General features: G+C 50.9%; 1 long non-coding RNA gene across 1 annotated transcript; it reads right to left on the bottom strand.

Annotated features, from left to right (window-relative positions):
- Positions 1-989: 989 nt before the first annotated feature.
- LOC102555340 (uncharacterized) lies at positions 990-6,606 on the bottom strand. Its single transcript, XR_010056507.1, has 4 exons — positions 6,472-6,606; positions 3,577-3,806; positions 1,430-2,395; positions 990-1,130 (listed from the first exon to the last, which is right to left on the bottom strand). It is a non-coding gene; the product is annotated as an uncharacterized LOC102555340 (long non-coding RNA).
- Positions 6,607-14,185: the final 7,579 nt, after the last annotated feature.

Genomic DNA, 14,185 nt, shown 5'->3' with positions numbered 1-14,185 from the left:
AGGGAGGATGGCGCTTGGCTGACAGGGAGGATGGCGGGGTAAGTAGATACTACCCTTCAGAAATAACACTAGGGTGGCTCCCTCAGCAGCCTATGTGGAGCTAGGCTGATGCCTGACCCTGTGGCCACTGCTTCCAAGTCCTCATACCATGGCAAGACAGACAGCGTTGGGTCTGTGCCTTGTAGCTTGCCTCATGGTCTGTCACTATGGGGAGGCTCAGGAGCATGAGCCTCTGACCTCAGGCTGCTCAGAGGTCAGGACTGTTGTGACTGGAAAGGTCCTTGTTTGCATATACCTCCCTTTCCAGGCTGGTCAGGCCACTCCTCTGAGGACTGTCCTGAGTAACTATGCTGCCTATGGCTCTGGATGGATGAATTACCCAGGGAGAACTCTAGGAGCCTGCAGCCCCCAGCATGCACCTTACCAGGACACAACTGAAAACAGTGCCTCCTGGACCCTCCCTGGGGAGCCAGGAGGAGCCAGGGACATGCTAGAGGCCACCTCAGGGCTTAGTGTCCTAACCCATGCTATAACCAGAGCCGCCAAAGGCTCTACCCCAAGCCACAGAGTTGCACAGCTAGGACAAGAAGGATCTGCCTTACATTGTCCTCAGGGTCACAATTCATGTAGTTCAGGCTATCTTCCCAGAGTCTTGCAGAAGACATATAGGACTGAGGAGAGAGGAGAAGAGACACTCTCTGAAGCCAGCAGGGCCACCCAGCACACAAGGAACGGCCAGACTTCCCAGAGGCCTAAGAAGACACAGACTCTGGCAGTGTGGCTATAGGTAAACCTCGAGGAAGATCCATGGGTCAGATGGGCAGCAGAAACAGAAATTGAGAGTGGGTGATGCTCTCAGGGATGTTGAGAGGGAACTTCAGGATGATTAAAGATCTAGAGTGTGGGAAATTCACCCCAAGGCCCCTCACCGCCAGCCATCCACAGAAGAGAGACAGATTTTTTTAAAGATTTATTTATTAATTATATATGTCACTGTCTTCAAACACACCAGAAGAAGGCATCAGATCTCATTATAGATGGTTGTGAGCCACCATGTGGTTGCTGGGATTTGAACTCAGGACCCCTGGAAGAGCAGCCGGTGCTCTTAACCGCTGAGCCATCTCTCCAGCCTGAGGGACAGATTTTTAAGAAGTGACATTGACCCTGGGTTCGATCCCCAGCTCCGAAAAAAGGAAAAAAAAAAAAAAAAGAAGTGACATTGAAGTGTAGCCAGTTACCCTAAGAGGATGGTGTGCTAAGGTGGCACCACAGGACCCCCTCAAGCACTAATGTTAACATCCATGTTTAAAAATAAAACAGAGAAATAGGCTGAGTACCAGCAGTCCAGGCAAAGACCTGAATTAACCACTGTAATCTAGAAGAGAGGTGGAGACATTAACTCGCTTAAAGTGTAATAAATTAAACGCACGTGTTAAAAGGGTCCTTCATCCTGCTATTGATCTCGCCCTCCTCCCATGACTGCTGAGGCACCAAACTGTCCCAGGGCCATTACAGAAACCTGGGATCTGAGAATAAAAAACACAGGTGATGTAAAGTTGTCGTACCAGCTAACTGCGTGGGGACTATCTTCCGATGCCCAGAGCAATTCTACCAGAGAAGCCAGCAGATGTCTATAGGACTTATGGGACTGGGATGTGACAGACATGATTTATGGTTCAGTTAATTTAAATAAACAGAGTCAGCCCTCAAAGCAGCCCACCAGAGCCAGGGCTCCCCTCAGCAGCAGCCATCTTTTCAGCCGTCAGCCCCAAACAGCCTCCCTTCTCTTCTCCAGCCCCCAGCATGTCCCCAGGATAGACTACAGCTGTGCTCTCCCAAACTGTGCCCTTGGTTTGGAGGTATAGCGGTGACACCTGGGGCCAGCCTCGGCCAACTTAGAAGAGAAACTGACACTATTGCAACCTGAGCTGACAGGATCTGAAGACCTCTGGTGGCTGGAGGCAAGGACCCAAGAGCAGAGGCAGGGCTGTACGTGATAGCCCAGAAGCCTTTGTGCAGGCCCAGTTGACGATCTACCAGCCATCTGGTCTTCCTGGCCTGGACTCTCAGAATCCATAGGGTGAGCTTTGATTAGCCAGGCCCCCATCACTTCTCCAGCATCTCCTGGACCTAGAGACGGGTAGAATCTGGGCTCAGGAATGTCCTAAGAGGGATCGCATAAGATTGTGGGAAAGGAGCATAATCTGCATCAGCCAGTTTGCTGCTGACATCACCAACATCTGAGAAGGACCCTTCCCAGGGAGGATGGGTGGTTTCGGCTCACAGCGTCTGTCGGTCTTCAGTACGAGGTGGGCTGGCTCACGGCTTTGGGGCCGTAGTGAGGAAGTATCATGGTGGAAGGATGTGATGGGGGACCTTGCTCATCTCATGACAGCTGTGAAGCGGAGAAACAAGGTCAGATAGGTCAGAGACAAGCTGTCCCCTTCCAGAGCATACCCCAGTGACCGTGTCCCCCAGTAGACTCCTAGGTCCAAAAGAAGGACAGATATGAATCCACCTTTGGATCAGTCGGCTGATCAGGTCCGAGTCTCTGTGACCCCATGACCTCTCAAGAACTAGATCTACCACACGGGCCAGGTCTTCAAACCACAAACTTTCTGGCTCATCTCCAAATCCCAGCACCCCCAAAGCATCAGATAGAACTCCAAAGAGCAGGGGTCAACCAGCACAAGTGTCCCCCTTAACAGTGATGGGAGGGATGGGGTAGTCTGTGGCTGGCTGGCCCTGAAAGGCGAAGATAGCATTGTCCAGTCATCCCCAATCTCTTGTGTTTCTCTGGCTTCTGAGGACCAAGGAGGATGAAAAGTGAGCCCAGGTGACTTTGGTACTACAGGAGTCTACGACAGACACATGATCTTCATCCTGCTCCACACCGGAGAGCCTCCTCAGGGCAGCCAGAGAGAAAAGGGTAGAGGGGCTAGAGAGGAAAAGGTTCGATTCGCCCTCCAACCCTAGGGCCCTCGCCTGCTGAGTCATCTTCTGTCATCTGCCAACACTCAGACCAAAGGGGCGCGGGGTGACTGAGCAGACTCAGCTCCCTAGAGCTGCTGGGCCCATGTGTTTGCAGCTCACAGGGCAAAGCTAGAGCCTTGACCTTTCTGGCCAGGAATCATTGTGGCAGGCTGAGTGTGAACATTTCAATTGGAGGAAAACAGAATTTGAAGGACAAAGCAGGTTTTTTTTTTTTTTTTCCCTTTTTTCCCCTCTATCTCTGGAATGCCTCAGGCAAGCTCTGTCCTCTGGCTCCTTTGTCCAGAATAGAAATACATCTCCCAGTCACGACTCTGCTCAGCCTAGCGCATAGCTCAGGGCAGGTGCACATCATTGCCAGCCCCAATTATCGACTGGAACCTCATAGCCCCAGACACAAGCAGAAGTAGCCAAGGAATTAACAGGAGACTGAGCCAATAAGCGCACATACATATCCAGGGGCCATGCTGGCTGGTCTCAGATTATAACCCCTGGTGGGTAAGGACAGGAACACAGGATCGTGAAGGGGGAGGGGGATTGGTATTCCAGGTGAGGTACGTTAGGCAAGACGAGCAGGGTAGATACCTTAGGTCGGCAGGCGTTGGGTGGTGGCCCTCTGTGGCTCTGACACTGAAGGCCACAATCCGACTGAGGAAATTGGTGCTGTGTGTGGACAGAAGTCGGTCAGGACACATGCGTTCTTGCCGTGTAACAAACTGTTCCCAGTTTCAGTGCTCTGTAGCGGAAAGGCGGGTTCCTGGTGGGTTCCATCCACGGTCACATACATGGCTAGAATGTCACGGCTTGCCACCTTCCTGAGGTAGTGAGAAAGACAATGTTTAAAAAAAAAAAAAAGCATCCTGAGTCCTGAGGCTAGACCACCATTTCCTCTAACATTTTGCAGGACAAAGGTTCAGTCAATCCAGTTATCAGTGGAGACTCACCCTCCTCCCCAGGGAGGAGAACAGGCACACAAGCAGTACCACAGTCTTTGGACACAGTGTCATCTACTCTTTGCTCTGGCCATGTTCAGACCTGCTTAGGGAAGGCGGCTAGCTATACTAGTTACCTTTCTGTTGCTGTGACAAAATACCAAGGAGAAACAGGTATTAAAGAAGGAAGGTGTGGTGGTTTGAATAGGTATGGCCCCCATAGACTCATGTTTTAAATGTTTAGCCCATAGGAAGTGGCGCTATTAGGAGGTGTGGCCTTAATGGAGGTGTGGCCTTATTGGAGTGGGTGTGGCCTTGTTGGAGGAAGTACATCACGGTCTTTATGCTCAAGCTCTGCCCAATGTGGAAAAAGAACCTCCTCCTGGCTTCCTTTAGATCAAGATGTAGAACTCTTGTCTCCTCCAGTACTGTCGGTCTACATGATGCCATGCTTCCCGTCATGATGATAATGGACTGAACCACTGTAAGCCAGCCCAAATTAAATGTTTGCCTTTCTAAGAGTTGCCTTGGTCATGGTGTCTCTTTTAACAGTAATGGAAACCATGACTAAGACAGAAGGGTTTGTTTTGATTCACCAGGATGAAGACCAGCTCCTGAGCATGCACACTGGGCATCAGTTGTCTCCCATTTGCTGTGTCTCCATGGGGCCTGGGACACCCAGTGCCTCATTGGCTATATGAGAATCTGGAAGGTTGATGATTGTAAGTGACAGTGAGGCTGTCCTGGTTCCTTAAAGTTTACCATAGCGAAGCCCTCAGGAAGGTGACAGGGGAGTGAGTGGGACAATTTATACACTGGGCTATGTGAGAAGGGAATCCTGGGGAGGTGAGGGAGAGCACAGTCTACAGACGCAGAGAGAAACATGAGGACTCGCCCACTGACAACCAGGGAGCACGGGTTGGGAGCCTCTGGCCTTATCGAGCATTCCCCGTCATGGGAAACAAGCGATGAAAAGACGCATCCCGTTAAAATGGTGTCTGTGGTTGCAAACCTCACACAGACATCACAACAGTGCCTAGGAACTGTTCTGTGCTCGTCTGTCGTTTGTTTGGTGAAAAGTGACATGATTTGCATTGAAAATAACACTAGAAATAGTGTGGTCAAAATGTTACTAGTGAAGCTGCCTTGTGGAGGCACACACCTTTGATTAGAGACGGAGGCAGGTGTGTCTCTGTGAGTTCAAAGCCAGTGTGGTCTACATAGTGAGTTCCTGGGCCATGCAGGGATGCACAGTGAAACCCTGTCTCAAAACACACCACACACCACACAGAGACAGAGAGACAGAGAGACAGAGAGAGGGAGAAGGAGAGATGTAAGCATATAGACACAGTTATCTATATATATGTTTTATATATATAATGTGTTACATATATAACATTTGTTTTATATATATAAGAGATTTGATATATAAAACATTTGTTTTATATATATATTTGTGTATATATAAAACATTTGTGTGTGCATATATATATGTATATTTATAACAAATGGGCCAGCTTTTAATTTTCCTAGTCCACCTAAGTGATTTCACTTTAATTTCACAGTAACTAAGTACACTGTCTTTGTATCTGATTAATGCATGAATATCTAGGGGTTTTAAATTAGAGACAATTTAAGTGAAACCTCTGTAAAAAATGACTCCACTTTCTCAGAGAAATTGATGACATGTATAAGGGACGCTCAGTAAAAGCGAGAGGGAGGAGGGTGTGGCTGTCATATGACTCAGTTTCTTCATCTCCAAACTGAGCCAAGACAACCTGACTCAGGGTAGGAACCAGTGAGCAGGTCCTTTAATCAGAGTTCCCATGGGCACAGCTAGCTCAAGGCCAGCACTGTGAACTTGGTTCCTCACACTGGTCAGGGGAGACTCCATGTGGTCCTCCACCAGGGCTAGCCTGTCATTCCTGCCGGAATGCCCTCGGCTGGGCCATGACTCCCAGGAGAACGGCTTCTCTCTCTCAGCTGTCACTACAGAAGCCTGGGCCAACTTAAACAAGCTGTTCTGACTTCCGTGTCCTGCCTCCTGTCAGCGGGAAAACTGCAGCTTCAGAGGACAGATCGGCTATGAGGAAAGACAAAGTGGCAAAGCGGAGATCAAATCGAGAGCGAGTCCTTTGGTAGCGGGTGTCAACTGGGCTGAGCTGGTGTCGGCCGGGCCTCAGGGAGGACAAGCTCACTCTGCTCCAATTTGCTTCAGTCAAAGTCGGTATCCCCCAGCTGCGCACGTGGCAGCCCAGCTCACAGTCAGGACTGGGACTTTAGCAAGGAGTAGCAGGAGCGTGTGATGGCGGGATGATGTCACGGTCACCAGGTAACTGTGCGCTGTGATGCGAGGATGTGAGTGACCAGGTATTTCAGATGACAAAGACGCTATTACCACAGGTGGGTCATCCCTGAGAATGAAGGAGAGGCTTCTGGGACATGAGGCACTATGTAGGGTCAGTGGCAGTAAGGGACAATAACAGTGTTGAGGGCCCAGCCAGGTGTCACACAGAGGTGGACTTGATGTTGGGGATGTCAAGCTTACCTGACACTGGCCTGGGGGATGGCATTCTGGGACAGGCAAAGCGAAGAGACATCTCCAGGAATGAGGAGCTGAGGCGGGCCAGGGAGAGCAGGCAGATATCGGCAGAGCCAGTGCTTGACCATGCGGACCGTGGTGACAGACAGCTGGGTTTAAGACCTGGGTACAATGAAGGGAGGATTCTCTTCATCTTCCTATTCCTCACAAGAGGTAGAGATGATATCTACCTTATAGGCCCCTGTCTTCTCTTGGATTCCATTCTCATCATTACTCTAAGATAACACAGGACGGACCCTGTACTCAGCAAGCACCCCCCCGTGTCTGAACACAAGCTCACTGCTCATTGGCCCAAACCAAGGTGAGGCCCAGGCTCCGTGAGGCAGGAGCTCCGGCATCAGGCACGGTGAAGCACATGAATGAGGGTTCTGCCTCTTATCACTGCTGAGCCTAGCCCGCACCTCTGCAGAGTGAGGCTGACCTTTACACCTCTGCCGTGGAGTTACCGTGACTACCACATCCCTGGTTGGTAGCATAGCTGGGCGGCGTCCAGCACACAGTGAGGACTCTGCTCCTGAAACCTACTGGAAACCCCTCCTCTGTCTCCCTCTGCGTGCCTTCCATCACTAACGTATTAATATGGAGTCCGTACAAGTCCCTGAGCAGAAACTTTGCCTGAAGCTGGTTGTCTATTCTCTCTTCCCTTCCTTCACTCAGGAGAAGAGGGTCAGGGGTGTGTCATTCTCCTAGGATGGGATTCTCCTAGGATCCTGATTTTGTTCCTGTGCTCCAGGGAAGTGACTGCCCTCTGAGGACAACATCTTTGTCTTAAAGCCAAGGACGTGATCTCTTCATCCATGTCAAGGACATTCTCTCTGCTCCAGGCTGTGAGTAGATCTATTTATAGACTAAGCTGTGCGATGGTCTAATTCACCAATGAATTGCTGTTACCCGGGACTGGGTGGGAACGAGGTTGGTGTTAAGGGTACCATCTCCAGTGAGCTAATGTGGAAGTGACTTAATACCACATCTCGGGTGGCCCTGCGCCCGAACCTCTATGTTAAACATCCCCAAGGTCCTCGGAGGGTTGCAGAAGCTACGTAGTGACGCTCTGTGTTGGCTCAGGGATTGGGACTTGGTGGTGGTAGTCTGGGTGCAAACAGGCAAGCTTGTGGGGAGACTGCAGTGCTCTGGGGCAGCCAGGAGCCTCTGGGACCCTGCCCACGAGCCTGCTCTTCTGAGACGCATCTCCTATCAGGAGGCCACAGCCTGTGGGGACAGCAAAGCTTCTCTTCAGGAACCCGAAATGCAGCCCAGGAAACCAGACCCCGCGTCTCCAGCCTCAACGTAAGTAATGGGATTTCATGGAATTACAATTTCAATTACTGCTCTATTACTGTCTCGCAAATTCGATTCTCTTCTTTTGAAATGGATTAGTGGGATTGACTTGGCCTGGGTACAGATCCGCATTTAGGGCTGGATCGTGGACAGATGCTGATGTCCCCACCGTCCCCGTGCCCAGTCCATCTGCCAGGCTCAAATGGCAGATCCCATATTATTCCCAGATGAGGTTACCGGGCAGCCTGCCTTCTCTGACCCTGTGGAACACAGGTGCCCATTGCTGGGATGCATTGCCTGGGGCCCAGACTGGTCACCAGCAGCCCAGCTGAGACGCAACCAGAAACAGATGCATAATGATCATGAAATTTAGCCCAGCGCTAAATTTCCCCCGGGACCTCCTCCTGAGCAAAGGTTCATGGGATCCTTCTGATTGATGAGGCAGTGACAGGACTCCAGGTACTGAGGTGACCATCTGACTACAACGAATGTTGGGAAGCCAAGTGCTTGGTGTCCTTCTCAAGACAGCAAGAACCAAGGTGAGGGAGGAAAATGTCTCTGGTAGGATGGCATCCTCAAGGACCATGGTGCACATGACCTACAGTCCCAGCCCTCGCTTCTTCCTCCTGCCCCAGCCATATTCCCATAGACCAGGCCCATCCCCAACTCAGGACTCTTCTCCTGATAATCTCCGTATTCCATGGATGAATATTCTCCATAGCTCTATGCAGGCCTCACTCAAACATGGCCTCCTTACTTGGGCCTTCCCCTGCCTACCTGGAGACAATCTCTCCGCCCGTCACTGTAGCACATACCTCCCGTCAAATGCCGTGCACAGAGAATGCATGTGACCCAATTCTGACCCCCTCCTCCATCTAGCAAGATGCTCCCATCTTTCTGCTCAGCTTCCCAGGCAGACGCCCACCACGGACTCTCAGGGATCTTCAAATCAAATGTAGCTCCAGAAGGAATGGCCCCGGGGATGGAGACCAAGCCACTGTCGTGCAGTTGTGCACATGCAAGCCTTTCAGCGGGCTGTGTGAAAAGCCTCCTCCACCAGCACGGCCATCGTCCCGTGTCTTGGGCCCCTGCCGTCAGGCAACAGCACTGGTTGTCCTGTTCACAGCTCCTCCTTGGGTCTAGGTCTCCACCAGCATAGATGCTCTAGGGATGCCAACGCCTGAGGGTAGAGGAGCTCCCTCCATGTGTGGAGTCAGGGAGAGGCGCGCACTCTGGTGCGTTCTCACAGCACACCCTCTCCCTGTTGGAAAGATGCTCAGAAGGAAGATGGAGAAGACACAGCCAGACACTGGCCTCTGTGTCATCACAGCCAGCTATCACAGGGGCAGCAGACCACGGCCTCCTTTGTGACACCACCTACTATACGTGGAAGCAGAGTCACTGTCGCTATAGCAGGATGTGGCCAGGGCTTGGATCCCTTCCTCTTCGTATACCTGGATAGGATGGACGAGTGGGTGGAGGAGAGGAGGGAGTACTTGAGGGCCTGGTGCCACTATGGACGCCTTGGCAGAGTCCGAGTCCATGGAGCTCCCTGTACTCCCTCACCCTCCCTCTGGTCAGCCACTGGTCAGGGATGACCAAAGGAGAGTTTGTGGAACAAACCAGTATGGGTTTGTGGATAGTGGGGAAAGTATAGGGGAAGTGTCACAGGGGCACAGAAAGCTGGTCTGTAATCAGAGGGAACAGAGGGCAGGGACATCTGGGAGGCAGAGAAAGAAGGCGGGGGGGGGGCAGATCTGTAGGTTTAACAGAGAAGTCCAGAGATTTCCCCAACTCTGGAACTTCCGGTGCAAAGACAGAAAAGCTTTGGTTTCTTCAAGTAAAGCCTCCAGTTTTTTTTCTTGGTTTAATTTATCCTTTTTTAAAAAAAATTTTTGGACAGGGTATTATGTAGTCCAGGCTGGTTCAAACTTGCTATGTAGTCAGGGATGACCTTGAACTCGTGATGCTCCTGCCTATGTTGGGATTATAGGTGTGCACTGTGCCCAGCAGGCTCTGCGTCTTCCGCCTAAACAAAAGCAAACGCTATCTATGTTCGCTCCTTGCCATTGAGCGCCAAATTGCGGCAGACACCCCCACAGTCAGTGGCTTAACTGTGTGAAGTGGGGTAAGGTGGGAAGTCACGACAAACGCCTGCCGCCCCTTCAGAGTCTCGTTTTGGCAGCGCTGCGTGGAATGAATGCGTTACCGCTGCTGAGCCTCCAAGCGTGGGTTCCCTAACCGGAGGCTGGCTCACTTCCTTGGCCATGGTTGGTCCTGAGTATTTAAATTAGATTACCGAATGCTTAGGACACTCTGGATGTGTCCCTGTGAGGCCTTCTCCATCGAAGACTGACTAAGGTGGGGAGGACTTGTCTAAAATGTGGGCGACGCCATCTAGGCAGTGGGAACCAAGTGGGAACCAAGTGGGAAGAAAGAAGCCAGCACGAGCTATTCTCGGTAAACTGCAGCCATTATCCATGAACATGAACGGCAAGACTCTTGCCTCTTCTGCCCTTTAATGCCATCAGAGACTCCCCTCAGGAGTTTCCGGACCTTCAACTTTGAACTAGGATCCCATTACTGATTCATCCTTTGTGCTGATTAGTCTTTTGACAACTTTACGCAAGCTAGCGTCATCTGGGCAGAGGGACCCTCAGTTGAGGCAATGCCTCCATCAGACTAGCCTACCATCAGACCAGCCTACAGGTATCTTTGGAGCGTTTCCTTGATTGACTCATGTGGGAGGATCCAGCCCACGGTGAGGGCTGCCAGCCCTGGGAAGATGATCCTGGAGTATAAACAAGCAAGCTGGCAAAAGCCAGGAGAACAAGCCAGGAGCCGTGATCCTCCGCGGCCTCTGCTTCAGCTCCTGCCTCCAGGTGTCTGCCTTGACCTGCTGCCTCGGCTTCCGTCATAAAGGGACTGAGATGGGGAATTGTAAGGCAAATAAACCCCCTCCTTCCCAAGTTGCTTTTTTTGACCAATGTTTTATCACAGCGACAGGAAGCAAACCAGGACAGCCTTGTTTTGAGGCTTTTGGACTGGCTACCGTGTTCTCGGCCTTCTCACCAGGGAGCTGTTGTGGGATTGTTCAGACACACACACACACACACACACACACACACACGTATTATGTTAGCTCTGTCCTCTAGAAAGCCATGACTAATACACTCTCACATAACCACTGAAATGGAATAGCACCCAGGAGTTACAGTTATAGAATCCTTTGTTAGTGTTTTTAAATAAAGCAACTAAACCTACAATTTCAGTTTTCATATATATATATATATATATATATATATATATATATATATATATAATATTTTTACCAGGTCTCCATAGTTGCCTTAACTGCACCGTACTCAGAGGATCTTTCTTAAGTGCTGTTTCCAATCCAGCTTTCATGGCAACAACCATTTGTGTCTTTTCATCCCATTGGCTTATGGGGCTTTATTGAGACACCTACATTCAATAACATACAGAAATAGTAGAACACGCTAAAAAGCAGCTGGGCTGTGCTTCCTGCAGGATCAGAAGCTGGGGTGGGTAGGCTGCTTCTCCATAGGGCCAGTTGCCCAGAGCTGTGGTCAGCAAGTGCAGAAGGAACAATTCAGTTTCCATTGCTCTGTCTCTGTCTGTGTATCTCTGTCTGTCTGTGGATCTCTCTGTCTGCGTGTCTCTCTGTCTGTGTACCTCTCTGTCTCTCTCTCTCTCTCTGTGTCTCTGTCTCTCTTGTCCCTCTCTGTCTCTCTGTCTCTCTCTGTGTGTCTCTGTCTCTCTTGTCCCTCTCTCTTTCTCTCTGTCTCTGTCTTTCTGTCTCTCCATGTCTCTCTGTGTCCCTCTCTCTGTCTCTCTTTGTCTTCTCTCTCTGTCTCTCTGTCTCTCTCTGTCTCTGTCCCTCTCTCTCTCTCTCTTTCACACACACACACACACACACACACACACACACACAGACACACACACACACACACACACCCCAGTCAATGACTTACAGGAAAAAACAATGGTTCTATTTCACAGTGTCAGAGACCTCCGTCCAGTGCTGCCTGGCCCCGTGTGAATGGACAGAACATCATTGTGCCTGGTAACATTTAGCAAGGCAAGACGTTCACCTCACGACAGGCAGGAAGCAGAGAAAGCAATAGACCGAGGACAAATCACTCTCAAGGACCAGCTCCTCCGGCTAAGCCCCGCCTCTTAAAAATTTCCAGACTCTCCCAAAATTTGAAGCCAAGCTCCTCTAACACATAAACACGTGTGAGGCATTCCATTTCCTATTTATGGTGATTAGCTTTAATTGCCAATGCGTTCCCATCCTGGGAAGAGAGTCTCAGTAAGGATTTCCTTAATTGGCCTCCGGCCAAGTCTATGGTAGATTGCCTTAATTAAGTTAATTGATGTGGGACGACCCAGACCACTAAGGGAGGCACCATTCCCTAGGCAGCACATCCTGAACTGTCTGAGAAATCAGAGCCTCAGCCTGTTAACAGGTGAGCAAGCACACACACCCCAGCCCCGCCCCGGCCCCGCCCCACCCTTGGTCTGAAGCTGGCGGTGCTGTTTTAGAATGTGGCAGAGCATTTAGGGATTTAGCTCAGTGGCAGAGCGCTTGCCTAGGAAGCACAAGGCCCTGGGTTCGGTCCCCAGCTCCGGAAAAAAAAAAAAAAATCCTAGGAGGTGGACCGTCAATGGAGGGAATGAGTCACGAGGGGGCGAGCCTTGAAGTTTTACAACCTGGGCCCATTTCCTGTCTGATCTCTGCCTCCTAACTGTAGGTGTAATGTGACCAGGTGCCTTAATCCATCCCTCCCCCCACGGCCCGAGACACACACACACACACACACACACACACACACACACACACACACTACTATGCCTTCCTGGCTGTGATAGTCCCCAAACTGTAATTCAAAATCAACCAATCCTCCTTTAAATTGTTTTCTGGTCAGATATTTGGTCACAGAAATGAGCAAGTAACTAACGCCCCCACCATAATGAACAGAAAGCAAAATCAAAGAGCCAGGGTGCTGGCAAATTGGGACTTCAGATGAGCTGAGTCTAACCCTAAGGCCCGTGTGATGTGGGCCTCAACCCTGCCGTCGATTGTTATCACCTCACTATGGTGCAGCCAGATACTAAGGGCAGGAGTCCCAGCTCTACACCTCACAGGATCTGTGAGTTCTATCAACTCCAAAACCTACTTGTGCCACAGTTTCTTCTGATATGGGGAGTGATAACACTGGAAATGCCCCTGTGGGTGTGTAGGGTAAAAATTCTGCTCCACATCTGGACTTTGAAAGCTTACCAATCCCTGAGCTCCAAAAACTCACTAATCAGTGGATCTGTCTTCTGCCCCATCCCTGGGATGTGGAATGCCACTGAGGAGGCAAAGCACAGGGAGTGCTTGACTGTGCCTGCCAAGCAGAGAGACATGGCTCAGGGGCTGGGAGAACACAGTCTAAGATGAGAGAAACCAAAGTTGGGGTTCCCTAACCCCCCCGGGGACCCTGTCACCACTGGGGTGCCATACTGAGGAATTGGGAATGAAGGATGAGGGGTCCATGGCCCCACAACAAGCAAGGCTGGGACTGTTGAAGGCCTGTGGGCTGAGGATGGAGACCAGCATAGTGCTAGGGGAAATGGAAGCTCCGGCTTAGTTCATCAGTGGTTGTCCTTAGCTTGGTGGCGCTTGTCTGGGAGCACAGAGCGGCCTTCTACAGGAGACTTAGGTTGCAGCTCTCAGGCAAAGGCCTTCTCCATGCTCCCCATGGTGGTTTCAATAGAAGAGACAGTCCATGTCTATCCATACTGTTTATTGACTTCATCATGAAAAAAAATGGACGCATACCAGCTTCTCAGGGTGGCCCAGAGATCCTGACAGGGAAGCCTATTGGCTAAACCCTCAGGGGCTCTAGATACCTCAGTAGCATGGAGAGCTCTGCTCTGGGCTACGTGACCTTCATGGGGCCAGGAACCTGGAGCAGGGAGGCGACTACCGTCTCAGGTGTGTGTATCTGAGTGCCAGGGTCTCAGACCCACTCTACCTTACTAAGCTTCCTGGCATGGTCCACTGTCCCACACCCATCCCCAAGCTTGCCCCAAGCTCAGGACTTGAAATCCCACCAATTCACACCCTGAAAATCTCCACCCTGGAAAGCCCTGCCCGCCCAAGAAATCCTATAGGAGCCTGCCTGCTTCTCAGTCCCCTGCTCCTTCTCACCCCGGCAGACGCGCCCACCCTCTTGTGTCTCTCTGGTGTGAGGTTTGTTGTGCATGCAGTGTGACTTAGCGATATTCTTTGGTTCCCTCAGAGCTGCAGTCCTTACAGGGTGGGAACTCAACGAGACGCAATCTTCCCAGATCCTGACAGGCTCAGTCT

Source organism: Rattus norvegicus, chromosome 12 (assembly GCF_036323735.1).
Source record: "Rattus norvegicus strain BN/NHsdMcwi chromosome 12, GRCr8, whole genome shotgun sequence".
Classification (NCBI taxonomy): domain Eukaryota; kingdom Metazoa; phylum Chordata; class Mammalia; order Rodentia; family Muridae; genus Rattus; species Rattus norvegicus.
This window is presented reverse-complemented; position numbering and strand designations above follow the sequence as displayed.